A 12,432-nucleotide genomic window follows, 5' to 3' on the forward strand; every position below is an offset into this window, starting at 1 on the left:
TTTAAATTCATTTGTCCCTCACCAAGTGTTGTTTGTATGTAGAAGCCTTTGTCTTATCCATCTTTTTGATGTCACATATAATTTAACTTGTGAATTAAATATACATTGTGATTTAACTGCTAAATGTGGTTTAGATCTACTCTGAAAGTTAGTTTTGTTGTAGTAGAATTCATAAAGTGAATATCTTTGGAAGGATTAAAAATAGAAGACTTTGTTTTCTCACTTTTATCATGTAAACCAAACGGAGAGTTGATCTTTGGGGAAACCGAAGATATGTCCAGTTTGGGGGGGTCCCAGCTCTGTTGTGATGATTTCAGTCCATTGAAACCAGAAGTCTCGGTTCCAAAATGATAACATGTACTTTACTGCAACCAGGAGTCAATTTAAGATGGGAGAACAGCAAGGGAAAGAGCAAATGATTGAAGCCTTGGGCATAGGTGAACTGCAGTGCTAGAGAGAGAACAATGAAATAGACACCCAGCAGAAAGCGCTGGTCACTTTTGCCTGGACCTAAACAAAATTGAAGACATACTGCCAAACAAAGGCCAACCACATGCTTGCATACCATGTTGGTTATCTCCTGAGGAAAAGGTTTCTAAGCAGCACTGTATATATAACATAATATAACAGGACAGAATGTTAGTACTGCAGAACATTTATAGACCTCTAATAAATTTTATTCTAGCAGATAATTCACATTGAAAGAGACAAAGTTCTTGTTTTTCCTGATACATGTTTGTGGCTTCTCTCCTCCACCAGAACGACTATCATTTCATATTTGGCAGGAGGTATGCTTCTTAAATTCTTGACATGCATATTGTTTTGCACGAGTATTCTAAAAGGAACACCAAACTGTTTGATGAGGGACAACTTTAAAGGAAAAGAAATTAAAATGTAAAACAAACTATGTTAAGATTAATATTTAGTCCCTGAGACAAGTGCATGAATTAGTGATGGAATATTGCTTGATTGCATCCTTAAAATCCTTTACTTTTATTTCTTCAATTGAATGAGGCTTTCTGACATCTGTATCTGGAACTAATTCTGATAACCTTGACATTCAGAATGGAGATAAAGGATAGATAGCTTTCCTCAAAATGCTTCAGTATGGCAAGAGGAATTATCTAATATTGATAAATAAAGCAACGTGACATCTGTGTTGAATTCTGAATCGACTTGTTGAGTTGTATAAGAAGTAAAAGAAGGAACTTATTTGCAAGATGTTTAATGCATTTGGGAACAGCCAAGGTCAAAGCTAAAGCAGGACTCAAATTTTTTTCTATCTTAATGAAAATGTCTTTCAATAAGAAATTGACAGTTGAGGAATCGTGTCATCTTCAGAGGTTTAACATTCCTTTTAGAGCCTAGAGAACTGAGTTGTATTAATAGCTGGTTTAAAATTTATGGCTGAGGAAGAACGGATTAATAGTTGTGGAGGAAAGCCTGAATTATGAAGGGATGGCTTGAGCCCTGGCATGAGTGATCATTCAGCTCAGTGTTTACAACTGCACAGTTTTTAAGAATCCTTAAAAGGTTCCTCTCTAGCCACTGAAAAATGCATCATAAAGGAAAAATCTACTATAAGCTAAGTTTGGTATATGTATTTACATGGCATATAGGTCCAATCTACACAGAGAAAGAGCAAGAGGTATGGCCCAGTGAGGCTTGATTCTAGATATGTCTGAGAGAATGTGACTGAATTGAGCTCTGAAGGATGGGCGAGACGAGGATAAGTGGGATGCTTGGGTACAGCGTGGGTTTGGAGGAGGATGCAGAGTCCAGTTTAGATCTAGATTGTTTCCTCAAGGAAATAGCGTTGAAGTTACAGAGGTAGAAACCTTGCACATCAGGCGAAATGTAGGAAACTTTACTTCTCAGTCAGTGTAAGCGAAGATGTTTGCAAATGTTTCATGCAGATTAATGCTGCCCCAATATTTGAGAAGGAGGGAGCAAGGCCCTGGAAACTTCCTGGAATAGCACATAGCAAATAGCACAGGCACGGAGGGTTGGCCATGGCATTGGAGAGAAAGGCAAGGCTGCAACACAGGTGAATGGAGAATCCCAGGCCCCATGAGGTTCTGTAAATGGAGTAAGAGAGGATGCCAGGAATAAAAAAAAATCCTTCAGGTTGAGTAGGACCCACTGGAACATAAAACCGTTTCCTTATTTGTTTTCTATAACTCATTTCTTTTGGGAAATGATCAATTTCTTTTAAACTTTCATAGTGAAAGTTCTGTTTTTTGTGGAGGTTTTTTTTTCTTTGTAAATTGATAACTTTAATTAGCCTGGAAGGAAGAATTTACAACACTGTAGATCATAAAAAATTGACAATACTACCAAAAACAGAATTGGAGAGATTAGGTTTAATATTTTGCCTAAAAGAATGTTTCCCTTGCTGTGAGCCACGACTATTTCAAGGTCCTGGGGTATTTTACGAGTCTCTCCCCACACTAGGCAACAAATGTCTTGATTGCAGAGATTTCTGTCTTATCTGTCTCTGTGTCCTCAGCCTGAACCTCATGCCTGATAGACACCTAACAGGTGCTCTGTGAATGATAATTAAATGAATAAATGGAAGCCTGATGTGTTTTCCAGCGTTGATTGGTTTGTCATAGGCCTTCTCATTGGAGTGAGGCCTGTTCTGTTAAAAACTCCTTTATCTCGCCCTAACCGGTTTGGCTCAATGGATAGAGCGTCGGCCTGCAGACTGAAGGGTCCCAGGTTCGATTCTGGTTGAGGGCATGTACCTTGGTTGCGGTCACATCCCCAGTGGGGGGTGTGCAGGAGGCAGCTGATTGGTGTTTCTCTCTCATCAATGTTTCTGACTCTCTATCCCTCTCCCTTCCTCTCTGCAAAAATAAATAAAATATATTTTTTAAAAAAAACTCCTTTATCTCTTTAAAGAGATGATGAGACTTTGGCTTTACGGAAAACATCATCAATTTGCTTGGATGTCGTCATTAAGGATAAAAATTACCAGGAAACATGCATTCCTATTACTTAACACACTAGGATTTTTATTCTGTATAAAGAGTCTTTGAGTGAATTTTATGACGTGAAGGAAAATAGTTGATCATCCAATATTTTTGTTTAGTTCAAGAGAACAACTAGCAAAGTCCCAAATGCTGCACAGACATAAGCTCACAATTCAAAAGTGTTTTTGTTTTTTGTTTTTTTAATAAATGAACAGTGACCAGTTTTTCCAAGATACGCCAAAAGACGCATGGGTCATAAACACTCCCAGGAAAGTAGACCAGAAGTTGGAGAGCACTGGGACTCGCTCCAAATGGCTCTGGCCTCAGAGTTCTGCAGCATCAAGCTAAACTTCTAGAAAGGTCTAGGTTCAGAAACCATCGCAGAGTTACAAGAAAGAGTTTTCTAGCTTCTGTTTCTTATGCCATTCAACAAGATTTAGAAGGAAATGCGGCCAAATTTAATGGTCGTTACCTGATGAAAAACAGACATCCTTTGGATTATCCAAAGTAGGTCTGAGCAGGACTAAAATGCAATTAGAAGTCTCCACTGAGGCCAAGGTGTTTGAAAAATCACAAAAAAACAACTGGATACAAAATATGGTCTCACCATGTTAGGAAACCCAGGCATTTTCAAAATAATATTATAGAAAAAGTAGTAGAGAAATTTACTGCATCGTGAAGAACACATTAGATTAATCAGCTGAGGGTGGTATTGGGTCAGTAGATATAGAGAACTTTGATTTGAGTGGAGGGATCCTTTAAGCTGTGTATGACCATGCTCTATTAATATTTTACCATGTCAACCTATTAATAAAGGTTGTGCCATCTCTGTTCATCCCCTTATATTTGTGATACGTGATACCTTTTCTTGTCTTTGAAATGACAAATTCTTTGTAAATCTTTGTATTAAACTCAGGTTTCTCTGATACTGAACCATGCAGAAATTTCTGCATGAGCTGAAATAATGGGCATATCTGTTTAATTTAAATAAGTATGTTAAGTGGCATTACTATTCAAGAGAAACTAATGTTTGCTTTTTTTATTCCAAGAAGGCAATTATTAGCTTTTTTCTTTTTTTTCCCAAGAAACAAGGACAAAAAGGATTGTGATAAAAAGTTGCTTCTGTAAAGCTAGGCAAGCCCTCCTCCCCCGCCCCCAAGAAACAAGGTACAAAAAAGATGGTGATAAAAAGTTGCTTCTGTAAAGCTAGGCAAGCCCTTCTCTGCGCCCCAGGAGTGGAGTGACAGTACAATTTAGTAACTGAAGCAGTGCATTAGGATTCACGGCCTATGCAGAGCCTTCACCCTCGGGCCAGACCTTTAGGACTTGTAAGAAGATGATTTATGTGTTGTAATAAATGTTACTTCTCAATCTGTTTGCTTGTTCAGTGGTTGAGGTCCCCAAAGAAAAGGTCTATCTCAAATTAGGACTGGCATGTATTATCTGTCAACTTTATATAGTACTGTAAAAGTCGTCCAGCTGACAGTAATATTAGCAGAATGTTTTATAGGTTTTGTACTGTGTGAAGCCCTGCCTGGGTGAGGCGAGGCGATGGGTCTGTGGGCTCTGTGGTCCGGGATAAAGTTGCGTGTAGATGAGTCCTTTCAATGCTTCTCTGTAAATGAACATCTGGCTCCCATATTGATTCCATGTGTGAAAATGAGATCAGCCCATATAATGACCAGAATCAATCAGACTTGAGCTGAGGAGTAACATACACTGGTCTTGATTTGTTAGACAACCAGAATTGGCAGCACCTTGCATAATTTGGCACCAATTGACAAAGATTAGGCTGTTTGGGGGCCTGGGTGGTTATTAATTTGAAACCCCCCTGAAATATTTCGCCGAGTAAAATCAGCTGTAACTTATTTGTGCCGACCCCCTCCTTTTCATACTGGCTCTAATTGTTTTAGACAAACAAGTGAGCTTGCGGCCTGTTCACTTTACACAGGAAGACATGGGTTCTTTGATCCATACAGTATTCTTTAGCTCAACCTCGGAGCTATTTACCGAGGAGATTTATTTGCAGACAGACAGTAGAACCGTTTTTTGTGAATAGCAATGAGCACAGCGTCTATGGGTTTTCAGCTCGTGTTTCTCCTACTTACTGTAAGAGAGATAAAACTAAACCATCTTTATTTTTTACCTGAGTCATTCTTTTTTAAAAATTTTTTTTAAATGTTTTTACAAACTGAATTAGGCTAACGACCTTTCTGTTTTCTCCTCACACTTTACAATTATTAGAGGAGAGATCAAACCCAGAGAATGACCAAATACCATTTCATTTTTGTCCTTTGTGTCATAAGGAAAAAAATCTGTGAGATTTAATACAGGACAAGTGTTGATTGTAAACACTTTACCAATATGTGTCCCTCCTTAATTTCTGGTTACAAATGAAACTACGTGTACTGTACTCCCAGTAAATACTTGAAGAATATAGCTATAATGGTCAAAATGTAATTTTAAAAATTGAATATTGCTGCCCAATTGTTTTAAATATATAGACTCATTTATTTGAATTTAGGTAATCTTATTTACGTAAGTGTCTAAACCAGTATTTAATTTTTCCTCCAATGAAATAAAAGTTATTTAAATAAAGGCTCTCTAAATGCTTTAGATATAATGGACCAGACGATGTAATACCAGGAGTAACAAGACAGTTCCATAAATATGTCTTTTTATAAAGCTGTAATATATGAACCCCATTAAGACTATTTGATTTCTACTTAAGATAGAGAAATTTGATTTATGAAATCAGTTTCAGGGGTAATTCTCAATTCGTAATTATATCTGACAATGAATTACCATATTCTCTTTTGTCATCTCAGAACTTAATTTGCTGGGTGGGCCTCTTGATAACCAGTATATGGAAAGTCATCTCCTTCCTTTATTTTTTTCCATACAAATTTGTACATTTTAATGAAAAAACGTGTATGTTAGGGAAATTTTTTCAGAGTCTTCTGATGTTACCTTTTGGTCACTTAGATCATTAACATCATTTATGGCATTTTTTTCTTTGTATTTCTTTTGAATAATTTACCAATAACTTGTAATTTACTCCCTTTTACCTAATTTGGAAATATAAGTTTCCAAATTAAGGAGTTTAATTTGGGGAGGAAAGCATTTCAAACACTTAAACACACTTTTTTTGTTGTCGTTAATCAGGAAGCTTTTAAGTCTAAACAAGCATTCAGTCTAAAAGTCCCAGTTTTTCAAAATCTTTCAAATTACCTCCATAGTGTTTAGGACAGACTTTGGTAAACGAAGTACCTAAGTTTATGCTAAATGCTTTTCAAGATCACTTTTCAAGAACAATGTCCAAGGACATTGGATCCAAATGCATACCTCTGGTAAGTAGTTGGATTATTTGTTATTTGTAAACACATAAAAGGTTTAGGAGAAAGTTGTAAGAGAAAATGCTTGTATATATGAGTAGAAATGGGCGGACCAGTGGGCTTCATAAATTCAGACCATTAACTAAAGCAATCACATATAACACTTATTATAGAAGGTACACTATCAAGACATCACATGCAATTGACATTTGAGAAATGGCTAAGTGTGTGGTTGTTTCACACATTAAAACAATTTCAGCACACATGTGCCTTTTCCTGTCTCTTATGACTAGCCTCAGGTAAGAATTCTTGCATATTAAAAGTGTTACCACCGTGATTTCAAAGTGAGGCCAAGTCCTGTACAGGAATGTGTGATAATTTACCATCCTGTCTGCACTATAAGTGAAACCATGCTAACAGCAACCACGCTCAAACGTGGTTTTCGTTATATTTCAGACATGGTGTGGACAGCTTTATATTTCATAAGACACTTCTTTATTGTGTTTTGGTTTTGGGGGTTTTCTTTTGTACATTGGTTAGTTTGGTATAATTCTGTCATTGAAATCATCCATAAATGCTAATTGCTAATGGTAGTAATCTTTGGAGGAGTCTATGGGTACCCTGAAGAAGACTTTCTCTTACTCCACTTTTATTTACAGAGTCTTGTTTGATATGGTAGAACATATATTTGCTGGAATAACAGATACTGTGGCTCTCTACCTGGATATGACAGTGTATATCATGTACCTCACAAAAATGCCAACCAAAGTCTCTCACACGGCTGCTATAACTTTGAAAAAAACATTACTCTGTGGGGGATTTACAGTCAGAAGCTTTCTTACACCTGAATAAGTTCTCATTTTTATTTTCATTTTATTGACGGTGTAATTTTAATATTAACTTAGCTAGTTACAGAATGAATTCTTGAGATGGGTGTTCATGCATTTCAAAAACAATGATCTTTGGGGGATTTCAGAAGTGAATATGCCTAACAGATAATCACTTCATGGAAACTGACTCAGTGTTATCAGTATCACTCATACCCACCTATGCTAAGAAAATTATTTCCCTTAACAAGATTATTAAAGCTGCCTATTCTGCCACTTAACAAAAACAAACCAAAAAAATGTATTTTAAGGTGGGGAGAGGACCACTTCTCACTTGGGTGCATTGGGTTTTGTTCATGAGAGCAATCAATGAATGACATTAATAAAAAGTTGTTTTAAGTGCTAATGGTGGAAGGGATGAATTCTCTGAAATAATCTGAACTTTATTTGTTAGATAGTAAAGTTATAACTCATGGCCTCGTTCCATTCATATCTCATTCAGTAGCTGATAAAAATTTTTTTAAAGAATTATGGACAATGGTTGTTCTTATAGTAGTCCTCCAAACATGCCAGACTTTCTCGAGCCATTGCGCCTAGCTCTCATTCCCGTTGTCTTAGGATATGTTAGACCTTGTAACCCTTCTTCCACAAGACAGACCAGAAACAAATTAACTATATTTTTTAAAATAGTCAAGATAAGACCTAGTAACTTTCTGGAGTAGGAGCATTGTATTGGAATTGATCCACAGGATCTGGTAATTAGTTGTCAGTAAGAAAGTTTGAGAAATGACGAAAAAGATGCAAGGAGGTTATCCTGTGTGAGATAAAAACACAAGACTAGAAGCAGGTTGGACAAGGATTATGTAGACTTAGCTCTGAGAGAATTTAATGAAACATTCTATTATCTTACCTATAATAATAAGGGTGCATAATTTTTATCCACCATCCTGATAATACCAAATAGGGGAAAACTCACAGTTTTCATTGCAGTCATAAGATTGTGGTACAAAGTACAACATTACCAGCTTAAGAAAGGAATATTTGTTCTTTTCTGTCAACCCAGAAAAATTTCCAGAGTAAATCAAGATGATGATAAAATGCATATTGTGTATAGGTTTGCATCATTTTAAGTAAGTGAGTATGTCTTGCCTCTTTCCAAGTTGTTTTTAACTTCTTTATTTTGTCAAATTATACTCTTTCTATAGCTAAGGGAACTTCAAGAAACCTGCCCCTGTCATCTAATTAAAAACGCACACACACACCTTCATTTTGCAATATATTTTAATTTGGAGGCTTATGCTCTAAGATTCCCTATTTCAAGATATTTAAATTATTTCATTATGATTTATCAACTATTTTAAAATATTTCTGTAAGGATATTTTTCTTAAAATGTAGAAAATAAATCAAGAGAGCCTTATACTAACCCATGATTAGATTTAAACGTGTGTGTTTTTTTATACTGTGTCTTTTTGTTTTTTAAATTTGATGGCAGTTTTTTATAGCGCTGAACTGGGGGGTTGAATTGAATTGAATTGACTTGCCTAGTTAATTTCCCTGCATTTGTATGCTATCTTAAGTGTCATTCTTAAAATAGTTTACACACAGAGAGAAACACCATCATGTAGGGTTTCAATTTTAACTTATGAATCCAGGAAGCCAGGTTATTTCTGGGTATTTATATTGAAGGTTTATAAAAAGAAATTATCAAAAAAATTTGCATCCACTATGACTAATGATGAATATAGGTTTTACTCATGAAATAGTTAATGACTGTGATACCATTTTTAAAACTTGTGCCCATACGCAGCCATGTGTGTTTATAAATATTCTAAGCATGATTAATTGACCTGCTGTAGAGAGCCTTATACTAACCCATGATTAGATTTAAACGTGTGTGTTTTTTTTATACTGTGTCTTTTTGTTTTTTAAATTTGATGGCAGTTTTTTATAGCGCTGAACTGGGGGGTTGAATTGAATTGAATTGACTTGCCTAGTTAATTTCCCTGCATTTGTATGCTATCTTAAGTGTCATTCTTAAAATAGTTTACACACAGAGAGAAACACCATCATGTAGGGTTTCAATTTTAACTTATGAATCCAGGAAGCCAGGTTATTTCTGGGTATTTATATTGAAGGTTTATAAAAAGAAATTATCAAAAAAATTTGCATCCACTATGACTAATGATGAATATAGGTTTTACTCATGAAATAGTTAATGACTGTGATACCATTTTTAAAACTTGTGCCCATACGCAGCCATGTGTGTTTATAAATATTCTAAGCATGATTAATTGACCTGCTGTTTTTACCAGTTTCACTGTTGCTTCTTGGTGACTACAGTTGGCTTTTTAGCACTCAAAGAACTCACACAGCACATGCTGGTTGAGCCCCTACTGTGGGCCAAAATAGTGTATTGTTCCCAGATATTGGTTTTCAGTTCTGTATTTTGGTGTTTCAATGGATACCATGTAAGCCATTGTATCAGAGAGCCTTCAGGGGCTTTGACAAGTAAAGCCTGTAAATGTCCACATTTCTGTACGTGTGGCTTCTCCTTTCATAGCCCTTGTGTCTTGCCCAGATCTTGCATCGAAGAGATAAGGGAAAGGGAGTTGATACTTGGAGGTAATAAGCCTTTTATTATTCTAGTTTTTGAAGTTAAGGCTTATTAGTGCCCAGGCCACCACAGTGTTTTCATCTCCTTTAAGCTGCTGGATTCTATTCTCCGTTGACTTTCTCCATTTTTTATCACCTGTGCATCAGAAAACTAAAAACCATAACTCAGAGGAGAATGTCATGACTTAACTGATCTTACCCTGAGGGTCTGCCTTTATTCTTCCAGATTGATTCCATTCGTAGCTCACTTTTAATCCATACAGGAGAATTTGTTTCGGACGGAGGTGTTGGCTCTACAATGCCAAGAAGGTACACTTGAAAACCTTTGCTGAGAGTGAATCACTGGAAAATTTAACCAGGGGAAGCACAAGACCAGATCTATATTGTAGGCAGTTTATGCCACTGGCAGTGAGGAAGGTGGACTGTAATGAGCAGTATTGCAGTGTGCAGAGAAGAGACCAACTGAAGACCTGAACGAAGGCAATGGAATAGATTCAGAGAAATAGAAATTGTTAAGTTACCTAGAGTTGGCAAAGATTAGACACATCATCTGAGAAAAGGGGAACATGCCTTCCTCTTCTGGCCCCGGCTGACAATATGAAAGGTTGTACCATTTACCAAGATAGAGAACTAAGAAGTAACGGGGTGCTTTTGTGGGGATGAGTAGAAATCACATTGGGGAAAATAATGATATTGTGTGCTTGTTTTTAGAGAATTCTTTCAATTTCACTTGTTTGGGTCCTCGCTTTAAAATGATAAGGAGGTGCCCAGCCGGCATGGCTCAGGAACTAGGAGATGACAGTTTGATTCCAGGTTAGGGCATGTGCCCGGCTTGTGGGCTCAATCCCCAGTAGGGGGCGTGCAGGAGGCAGCCAATCAATGATTCTCTCCCATCATTGATGTTTCTCTTTCTCTTTCCCTCTCCCTTCCTCTCTGAAATCAATAAAAATTTTATTAAAAAATGATAACCAGGTCAGAGTGTGGCTCTAGGAGATACCTTTGTTTGGGTTAAATTTAGAAATTAGGGGTATTTAAATTAGGTATTAGTTGAAACTGTGGGCATAGATGAGATTTCTGAGGATTTAAAGCTCCCACTGTAGTTTGTGGATACTTTGGTTATACTGTCTCATTTTTTTTATTTGCATGTTTATGCCCCCCTGGTATATCCCTTGAGGCCAGAATCATATCTCTTTCAACATCTCTACCTGGATGCTAATATAGTGCCTGGAACGTGGGCAGGCATTCAGCTATTCAGTAAATGTATAAGTAAACAAATAGAGTAAACTAAAAAGTTTAAAGTGAGAAGGAAGGGACCTTGAGGACATACGATTTGGGATTGTAGTACTTTTTCTGAAGAGTAGTCTCCCAACTTTGATGGCAACTGGAAGATATGGGTGAATGTTGCCTAATCCAGGGGAGGAGAGAACAGCAGAATTAGGAGTTACTGGTCAGAAGGCTCATTTAGCCTCTGACTCCATGAGAAAAAACAATGAAAGAACTTACCCTATAACACGGTCTGTGCATATACTGGGAGTATGTTTGGTTCATATGCTTCAAATTTGGGGTTCTCAGTCCTTGTCAGGAACACCTGCTATGGCCGGACTGTCTTGGCATTAAAACCAAGTTCTTCATGTGGTTATATTCAATCCAGCTGAATGACTCACAGCCTAGTCTCTGTGTTTTCCACACATCAAGTGGTAAACTGGCAGCGAGGTTAAAAAAAAAAGTGTTTCTGGGTCTTCAGAAATTATTTGAAGGTACAATTGTTGCGGAGCTCAAGGGAGGATGTATTATGACATGCCAAGCATTTAGTTAGCTGCTTTGTAATAATGGACATGTAGGTAACTGAGACATCTAATTAGACAAAGTCCTACCCTGACTGTTTTGTAATACAAAAGGATGGCATTGAACTTGCTTAGGTAACTTAAGAAATAAAGCCAGCATTTTCCCAGAGCACTTCATGTCATGACCCAATATCACAAATAACCTCTCATTAGATCCTAGCTCCCCATGTTCCATCTAGTGGTTAGACCATATCTTTATACGGTCTAATCAGTTATATCACTCAGACGCAGCAAACAAATACATTAATTTATCTTAATCTGTGCTCATTAAAATTATTTTTAACCTACACGTACACTAACACAGCATTTCATCTGCCCCCAGGATAGTATGGAAACACCACAGACAGACCGACTCCATTGCTAAAGAAGACTGTGTGTTTCAGGAGACACCCCTAACTTATGGTTTTGATTAGGGCTTCTTCTTACTTTCTCGTTGCTTTTCTTTGTTGTTGTTTAGAGGTAAAACCTGATCTGCAAAAGATCTCAATTTGAATGCCTTAATTAGATTTTAAGAAACTAGAAAAGTTTGCTTTGAACAGCTAGAGTGTCTTCTTGAGGGTAGAATATACATTAAGAAAAACAAAGAGGAGCCTGGTTTTAACACCCAAGAAAGATATTGGCCCTGGTCAGTCTTATGTATGTGTGTCATTATGAAAACAGCCAAAAGCTTGTTTTGTATTCTTTATTAATATGGTCTAGGAAAACTCATATTTATTTTAAATAAAATTTTCTAAATCTTCCAATTCCTAGATTCAGAATTCCTTGTAAGGAGAGTCCAACTCTCAAGCATTTCCATGTCTCCTATCATGTTTTATATGAGGCATACACTCAGTTAGT

The 12,432-nt window shown here is 36.8% G+C and overlaps 1 protein-coding gene across 5 annotated transcripts in view; it reads left to right on the forward strand.

Annotated features, from left to right (window-relative positions):
• TRPS1 (trichorhinophalangeal syndrome I) overlaps window positions 1-12,432 on the forward strand; it is a 238,770-nt gene that overhangs the window by 141,779 nt on the left and 84,559 nt on the right. The window lies entirely within an intron of this gene.

This window comes from Myotis brandtii, unplaced genomic scaffold (assembly GCF_000412655.1).
Source record: "Myotis brandtii unplaced genomic scaffold, ASM41265v1 scaffold1137, whole genome shotgun sequence".
NCBI lineage: Eukaryota > Metazoa > Chordata > Mammalia > Chiroptera > Vespertilionidae > Myotis > Myotis brandtii.